Source organism: Rhinolophus ferrumequinum, chromosome 24 (assembly GCF_004115265.2).
Source record: "Rhinolophus ferrumequinum isolate MPI-CBG mRhiFer1 chromosome 24, mRhiFer1_v1.p, whole genome shotgun sequence".
Lineage (NCBI taxonomy): Eukaryota > Metazoa > Chordata > Mammalia > Chiroptera > Rhinolophidae > Rhinolophus > Rhinolophus ferrumequinum.
The window spans coordinates 32,402,203-32,411,234 of NC_046307.1; the positions used below are offsets into that span (position 1 = coordinate 32,402,203).

General features: G+C 36.0%; 1 non-coding gene across 1 annotated transcript; it reads left to right on the top strand.

Annotated features, from left to right (window-relative positions):
* The first annotated feature begins 4,922 nt into the window (after positions 1-4,922).
* Positions 4,923-4,997, top strand: TRNAT-GGU (transfer RNA threonine (anticodon GGU)). The gene has a single exon. It is a non-coding gene; the product is annotated as a tRNA-Thr (tRNA).
* Positions 4,998-9,032: the final 4,035 nt, after the last annotated feature.

Here is a 9,032-nt window from a genome sequence, read left to right on the forward strand (position 1 = left end):
TCACTACCACATTTCTTCTTCCGTGCATGTTATTTATAGCTTTAAAATGTTTTCAAGGATAGAGCCGTAGCGCACACAAGGCATTTTCAGTGCTACGCCGATGATGGAAGCACTCAGAGAAATAACTGGTGTAGTAAGATAATCACTTTTTCATCCTTAAGGAAGCCCATTGTGAAGGAGTGAGCTGCGGCTTCTTACTGGCTGTTACACATTGCTGACAAGGCCTCTTCCTGCTGTTCTTTTAAAGAGGACCTCAGATTAAACCCATTACACCTTAGATCCCAATTACATGGAAATCTATAACCTTTCCAGAATGTATCTCAGCACTAACATGAAGACCCACTCCATTCAGTATTCCTACTACCTGGTTTAGGGTCTTGACATTGCCTAGTAAGAAGATTACAGAAATGCCTGAAGGACAATTCTGAGTATAAAAACAAATGCCCCCATGTGCATCACAATTGCCAAAAAAAAAAAAAGAAAGAAAAAAAATCCCTTTCATCTTTTTATTAATTGTATAATTAATGCATTCTGTGTACTGATAAGAATAATGCCATGTAATTAATTTTTAAGAATTAAAAACTTGCCTTTATCCAGCTTCATGGTCTACTTTCATGTTTATAGCTGTGAATATAAATCCTCTTATCTAATTATAACATGACTGGTTTCATTGTTGAAACAAAGCAGTTCTTTGTCATTTTTTATTTGATTGTGTAATATTTATTTTATTATATTAATTATACTCTATCCAGGAAAAAAAAAAGACCCAAGGACTTAAAATTTTAAGTCTTCCAAAGCTTATCAGAAAAATGCCATGCTGCTTTGGATAAGGAATGATATTTCATTTGTTTTCTGTGTCTGTTTTTGTCTTCCATGATTACCCATTCTGTTTACCAAAAGGCTCAATTAGCATTTGAATAGTGAGCCTTGAGAGCAGACAGGTTGAGAATTCTTACAGAACTAATTTGGCAGTCCTTTTCCTTTCCCCCCTTCTCCCTCCATGGCCTTTTCTTTGCCTCTAATCAAGCTGCAGTTATTAAAGCTAGAATAAAAGACCTGATTTTCCATTACATTGATGCATGCTGAACAGAGCCTTGATTTGCCTTTTCTTTCAGCAATGCTAATTGGACTCAAAGGAAATATTTAGTTTATAATAGCGAATGAAGAATTCATTTAAATTTAGGGAAGGGGAAAACCAGCAATGTAACTAGCATATATATATATATATATATATATATATATATATATATATATATATATATTTGTTTTTCAAAGTGTTTCTTTCCTTTAAGTCTATTTATCTTAATGCTTCTTATAAATAACAGTTATTTAATTATCAATGCTAATAACCTCAGGATGGGGAAGTTTACAACTGACAGGGAAAATTTTCTGGTCTCTGCTTGGAAGAGAAAATAAAAAGCAATGTATTTGGGAGATCTGATTTCAACTCTGCCTGATCAAAATACAAGAAAGAATTAATTGAAGCACAAATGTTTTCAAGTACTCTTTGCACTTCAGTTAGCTGGTTATCTTCTGATTAAGTTCTCATCGCCACTCACTCTCCCGGTAAGAAAATGGCCTGGTATTGTTTATGGGACCATGCTGTTGGGATAGAACAAGAGCAGGACTTTACACAAGAATCATGGTGAATATTAAATTGTCATATCATGTGCTGATCCTCACCGCTTTAAAGCCTCACTCTGAGGAAAAATGACCTGTTTTAAAAGTATGAATCAAAGTAACAGAGTTGCACTTCCAAAGAAGAAAAACACATTTTCAAATAGATGGAGAGGAGTTTTAATATACTAACTTATATATAATGTGTTATTTAGATACTATAAGAAGATTCAAAGCAAATTCTTCACTCAGAGAAATGTATTCCTCTATGTCAGTGTGCAAAGCTTCCGGAATATTTTATCATTATAAAGGTGTTTATATTAAAGATTTGTCAGACTTCTCCTTGACAACTATTTAACAGAAATAAGACAAGACTTCATTTAGACATTTATGATTTGACGTATACCATTTCTTCAAATGAAGCCTTCCACCTGATCTCGTCATATCAAAGTACTTTTATTTCCCAGAAAGCATCATGCGCTTGACTTTGGGCCTTTGAATATACGCTTCTATGTTCTTTGAATCCTTCCTTTTCCCTGTTTGCTTGACTTCTTTATCTTCATTCCTTAAGCCTCAGCTTAACAATTACTTCCAGTAAATGTCTTCCTTGGTCTTCTGTGCCAAATCCCATGAAAGTATCACATGGCTACCTCCACACTATGTATAACTTTAGGTTCCTTAAGGCATGTAGTCCAGCACTTGTCCACACAGTGGCTTATACTCTTACTTGTAGAATACCCCTGGCAGCCTCTGAGAACTGGCTGAAGCCTGTCTCACTCATCTGTGTGTTCCCAGTGCCGAGCACAATGCTTAGCAGAGTAGGCTTCTGGTAAATATGTGCAGAATGCATTGATTTTAGGTAAATTGATTCCAACTGGGAAAGGTCAAAAATACAAAGAGAAACGTTAGTCTATTTATTGATTTATTTAAAAAAGCTGATTCATGTTTTGATAATCCATAACATTAAATCGCCTCGGGATTTTCAGTCATTCCACTAGAAAACGCCATTAAAATAAAACAGTAAAAAAAAAAAAAAAATGTTAGCTGTCACTATTGAATATGTCTCATATTGCCATATCTCTATTTTCATCCTTGGCTCTCTTCTCTCCCTCTGTATGATCACTGGAAACAATCTTAATCAAATTAATAACTACAGTCTAGGCCTCTTTTTTGAGCCCGAGATCCCTTTACCCAATTTCCTGTGTGACATCTCCTCCGGGATATCTCAAAGGCATCTCATATTCCACATGACCTAAGTCAAAATCATCTGCCCCCAAACCTGTTTCCCTTCCAGTATTCTTTCCTTAGTGAGTGGCAGTACCATCCAACCAGTTGGGCAAATCAGAAATCTTAGAGTCGTTAGGGTTACCGCCTCTCTTTATTTAATTGCTCATATCCAATCCTATGAATTTCACGTTTTAAATGCATACCTTTCTGGTCTAAGCTGCTTATATGACTTACTCCAATAGCCTCCCAAATTGCTTTACGTAAATCTACTATTGTCTTTTTCCAAGTCGACTGCAATAAGAATGATCTTTCCACTGCCAAATTTGAGCATGTCATTTGCTTGCTTCAAAACTTTTAATGCCGTCCCTTTACTGTTAGGTTTATAATAAAACTAATTCACTTTCATGCCTACAGCAGTCGACATAGTTTAGCTCCGACCTACCCCTTTAGCCTCATGTTATATTATAATAATCCCCAGTGCTTTTTTCTTTCTTTCTTTTTTTTTTTTTGCTCTAATTACACTTTTGAAAGTGTCCTTCTATTATAACATGCCACAGGCTCTCTTCTTCCATAGGCCTTTATACATTCTGTTCCTTCCATCAGTAAGACAATTTCTTCACCCTCTCTTCCTAGTTAATTCCTCTTGTCTTTCCCATTTCTGATTGATTTTTATGTTCTTAAGGAAACTTAATCTATTTCCGAGTAGATCAAAATATTTTACTTTGAGAACACATTTAATTCTCTTTTAACAGTCCTTGTCCTGCCAGTGGTGTGATATTTGCATAATTATTTGATTAATAATATGGTTCCTTGACCAGAGTGGGTTCCCTGAGAGCAGGGCCCAGATCCAGCATAGTATTGATGCAGTAACCATACAGTCCACGTCTGCTGAGTGAAAAATGACTAAGAGCATGTATGGCAAATACTGTGCTAAAAGCCTTAGTTATTCAATAAATATTTGTCCAATAAATGAACTGTTCAGTAAGCTGCATGTTTAGTAACATGGAAAACAATTATGTATTGTATTTTTTTTTTCCTTCTTTAGAAATCTGTTACCACGATTTCTGTGTAACTGTTCAGGATAAATCATTATTATGATAATGCCTGAAAAGTACCTAGTATTATCATCTTATGAAACAACAAATCAGCAAATATTTGTCACCCTTCAAGTATGAATTAGTTTGTGAGGTGAGAAAGAGCCCGGATGCTTGAAGAAGTAAAAGAAGGCAAGTAAACAAACGTTTATGGGGTCCTCTCCTTTGTCCTTTGCCTCCACACATTTTCTGATAATTCCAAAGATCTTATTATCTCTTCAGTTTTGAAAATAAGGAAGCAAAGTCCCAGAGACAGTAAATAATTAGCCTGTACTGTGCTACCAAAGTGTGAAAATACTGGGCTGCAAATCTGTAACTGTCAGTCTCCCTACAACTTTTCTTTATATCTTATACATGTATAGTTTGAACGGGACAATTATAATGCATTTGCACAAACGAAATTGTTTGATCCTTGGCAGTCATGTTTGTCAATCAGTTTATGCATGTAGCAACTAGCTATTTTCAGTTCTATTTTAACTCCTTTAACAAATAGTAAGCCCTTTTCTGAGCCATATATGTATTTGTTTTTTCAAGTGCTTATTTCTTGCTGTTAACATCTTTAAGATAATTGTATTTGGTTAATTTGTCTTTCTGTCTCTCTCTCTCTCTGTGTCTCTCTTTTTCTAATCCAAACCAGTAAAAATCATCTTTATTTACTTTTGCTTATAGTGCGTGGAATACTGTGTTTTCCCGAAAATAAGACCAGGTCTTATAATACTTTTTGCTACAAAAGTCACATTAGGGCTTATATTCGGGGGATGTTATCCTGAAAAATCATGCTAGGGCTTATTTTTCGGTTAGGTCTTATTTTCGGGGAAACACGGTAGTGTCTCCCCAAAATGCATGTCTACTTGGAAACTCAGATCTTATTTGGAAATAGGATCTTTGTGGATATAATTAGTTAAGGATTGAGATGAGATCATAATGGATTTAAGATCGGTCCTAAATACAATCACTGGTGTCTTTATAAAAAGAGCAGAGGATGGCCCGGTTAGCTCAGTTGGTTAGAGCATGGTGCTGGTAACACCAAGGTTGCTGGTTCGATCCCCGCATGGGCCACTGTGAGCTGCGCCCTTCTAAAAAAAAAAAAAAAAAAAAACAACAACAACAACAACACGAGCAGAGACTATAGAGACACAAAAAAAGAGAGGGATAGGAAAGTGGAGGGACAGCTTAGAATAATGTGTCTACACACCAATAAACGTTAAGGATCACTAGCAGCAACCACTGCTGGAAAAAAGCAAGGAAGGATTCTTCCCTAGAGCCTTCCGAGAGAGCATGGCCCTGCACATAGCCTGATTTTGAACTTCTAGCTTCCAGAACAGTGAGATAATATATTTCTGGTATTTTAAGCCTGTCAGTTTGTGGTAATTTGTTATGTGGCAATTTGTTATGGCAACGCTAGGAAACTAACACAGTGCTCTATGTTACAATAATTCACTTCACTTTAGGAAGCAGTTCAGTTGAGAGATGCCTCCTAGATATGATGTTCCTGTGGGCTCCTAGCCCAGCTACCTTTTCAAAAGCAATGTTATTAGTAACATTTTAGTAGCTTTAAAAGGAGATGAGCAGATCTCTTGGTGTGCATGGACTTGTAAACCCTGATGGATCCAGAGGACAAAGGGCAGGTCACTGTGCCTAAACCTGGCCATCTATTTTAAGCAAGAGTGTAGACAGGAATGAACCACTGAATTATTTTCAAGAGGCAGCCTAAATGGCTAAGAAACTAGTTGTTTCTGGGAAACAGGAAGGAAAAGTAGAGCAGGTTATTATGGAAGAGCTGAGGTGCATGCTTTCACCCACTCTGACCCTTGTCATTCCCATCTTTGCCAACTGAAAGAGCTAAAAAAAAAAAAAAGAACAAAACTTTTATAAAGGACTAAATAAACCATCACTGCTATTCAGGAAAACATTCTCTGCTTTACGAATATGTGTCTATGTCTCAAATGTCTTCTCTCAGTTTACCTAAGATAAGGATGACTTCTTTCAAAATTCAAACCCTTAAATTTATACTGGCCTGAAGGTACATTCATTCAAACCTGATGTGATACAGACTGAGTCTGTACAGAGCTGACCGTGTTGTCATGCTCTTGGCTTCAGAAGATACAGATCATTAAAGCTCCATCTCAGTATGGAGTAGCTGGGTTGTTTATTACAAAAGTAAGAATCACTAACATGTCCACTTTGCTAGAACCGTAAACCTGAAACTTCTTAGGAAAACTGCGCTTTGACAACAGCGATACCGTAGCTCCCCCTGCTGGTTAGACTCATATTGTCAGCTGCCTCCGGCAAAATCGTTTTGTGCATTTCCCTTCCATTATTCTGCCCTCCTCTGATTTATTTCTGATATCTAGGTTTCTCTTTGCTTGTTAATTCTTCGTCTCACCTTTCTGTGCTGTTTAACACCCTATTGGCCATTTCTAAATGTATCATGTTAGTATCATCTTTCACACTCAGGTGGTCCCTCCAATGATTCTACTTTTCTTTTAGATAATTTCAACCACTCTGCTACAGAACCTGAGATTCTCCACCTCCTTCCTCTGAAATTCAGTTTTTACTTGCATGGACCCCCTCGTACTAACCTTTCTGCACACTCACACAAAAGTTAAATCAACTGATACGAAAGAAAAGTGCGTGAAAGCAAAAAGTGTCGCTGAGAATTTTAAAGAACAGCCATAGAGCAGCATGAAAGCACTTGCAAATTCTTCCTCCTGCTAACTTAAAACTCTATCAAAACAAAGGAGGCCACATTGCCACTCACTATTTTTTTCATTTTTATAAAGTATTTTTTGACCTTTTAAGGAAAGCCTGTATGCAGTCATTCCCTCTGCTTTCTGTGTGAAATAGAGTTTTCTTGCTCTGAGACAAAACTCTGTCACCTTGGACAAATGAACCATATATATACACATACATACATCTACATGTATGTATGCATGTATGTTTGTATATGCTTTCACACACTCTGCCACTTGTCATTCACATCTTTGCCAACTGAAAGAGTTAAAAAAGAAACAACTTTTATGAAGGACTACATAAACCATCTCTGCTATTTAGAAAAATTTCCCTCTTCTAAATGTGTCTATGTTTTAAATGCCTTCTCTCAATTAAGGATAAGGATGACTTCTTTCAAAATCCAAATCCATAAATTTAGGAGGACAAACACTGACCTGAAGTGTTTATATACATATATGTTTAATTTATGACTTGACATACATTCTGGGAGGTTCCTGTAGCATGAGTTGTGGGTGATTGCAGAATCCTGATAAAGTAAGATCTAGACCCTGAAGACGTTTTAGTAAGTTAATATAATGTGTACACAGGGGAAAAGGAGCATGCGTGCGCTTTGACACGAATGGATGAAAGCCTAACCAACTTTTAAGAATGACCAAATAGAAGGTGTTGGCTGCCATTTGTAACCATCAACCTCCATGTGCACCTTACTCACTGGTTTAGAAGCTACTTGAAGATCAACATTGTAATTGGTCCTCTTGTTATTTCAGCATCAGAACAAAAGGCATTTGATGAATTTTGTGTGGTTGAAATAATTAATATATGAATGAGTACTGCAGGCCTTTAAACTCAGTTAGGCAATATCTTTTCTTTTTAGATTGATTCTGTAGGATTCATTCAAAATAAAGCCAACAAAAATTATTTCAATATTTAAAAATTTGAATATTTAATTTTGTTTTGTTTATGTTTTCTCAAACAGTAGACATTATTTTTGTAAAATATCCTACAAAGATCTTGGAACAGATACAACAATGTTACCAGATTCAGATAAGTATTTTAGATATTCTGGAAGTCAAAACACAACCACAAAGGAAATTATATATAAAATATTTAATTTCTAAATTGTACTCTACATATTAACCTTTTTAAAAATTGATTAATAGATATTTATTAGCCAATCTTTGTGGCTCATCTCCTTTAAGCAAAGCATAATACTGACATAGTATTCAAGAGTTAAGGACTCAACTGGTGAAACAGTAAATACTGGGGCTGCTGCTCTCAAAAAGCTTATGAACTAGAGTTGTCCCATCACCTAGTACAGCACAATATGTCCGATCTGCATTCAGCTAGAAGCAAATGTGAAAATTATGATTCTTTTCAAAAAGCAGATATCTGAAACTCCTCCCACTGCTGTCGCACTGGGAAAATTCAGGCCCCTGGGCCCAGAGCCAATGACCGAAAAAGGGCCAGGGAGCATAAAGCAAAGGGTCTGACGGAGGAAAAACCATAACTGACACGTAACTAAAATGAGATGCCTCTTTGGGGTGACAAATACCTCGAGGCTGGCCTTTTACACAGCACATGACAGGAAGGTATGTGGTGGTTAAAGCATGGCTTTGATTTGTACTTTTCACTCCGGTACGGAGAATGTAAATTCTGTTCTCTGTCAAATTATATAATAAAATAACATGCGCTGATTTTAAAAAAAAGTAAATACAGTGTATCCCTGTGCTCATTCATTATCACCCCTAGATGGAACTACTGTTAACAATTTCATAAGCTTAATTTTAGGTAATTTAAAAAATACATTTAATAAACTCAAAAACATATAATCATTATGTAAAATAATATTTTATCTCTCCCTTCCTCTCTGTGCAGATATATGTGTAGATATATGGCTTTAAAAACACAAATGGGATTTATAACATTGATATTAATATCCTGATAGAATTAAGTGATGATCATTCTTACAGAGTGATAAGGACAAACATACTTATTATGGAGGACGCAACAGAGAAATTGCAGTCCCTATATGTATATAGAAGGTGAGAAAGAGGGAGCATCTGGACAAACATTGAAATAATTTATTTTCAATGTACTGATTTGGAGTTATGACAATCCTCAGTGAATAAGAATTTAAAATGTGTATCGCAACTCTGTTGGGTTTATCTATATTTTGAGTGTACACTGTAAGATACTACACACACTCACACATTCAGTACTGTAAATTTAGTCATTCTCAATCTAATCTTTGACAAGTTGAATAATTCTTTAACATTATTAGATTCGGAGAACCCCAACTGGTGATTACTGCCAACATTCTAATTCCTCATGTCCCCAGTCTAGGCAAGTCTCACTTGTCAT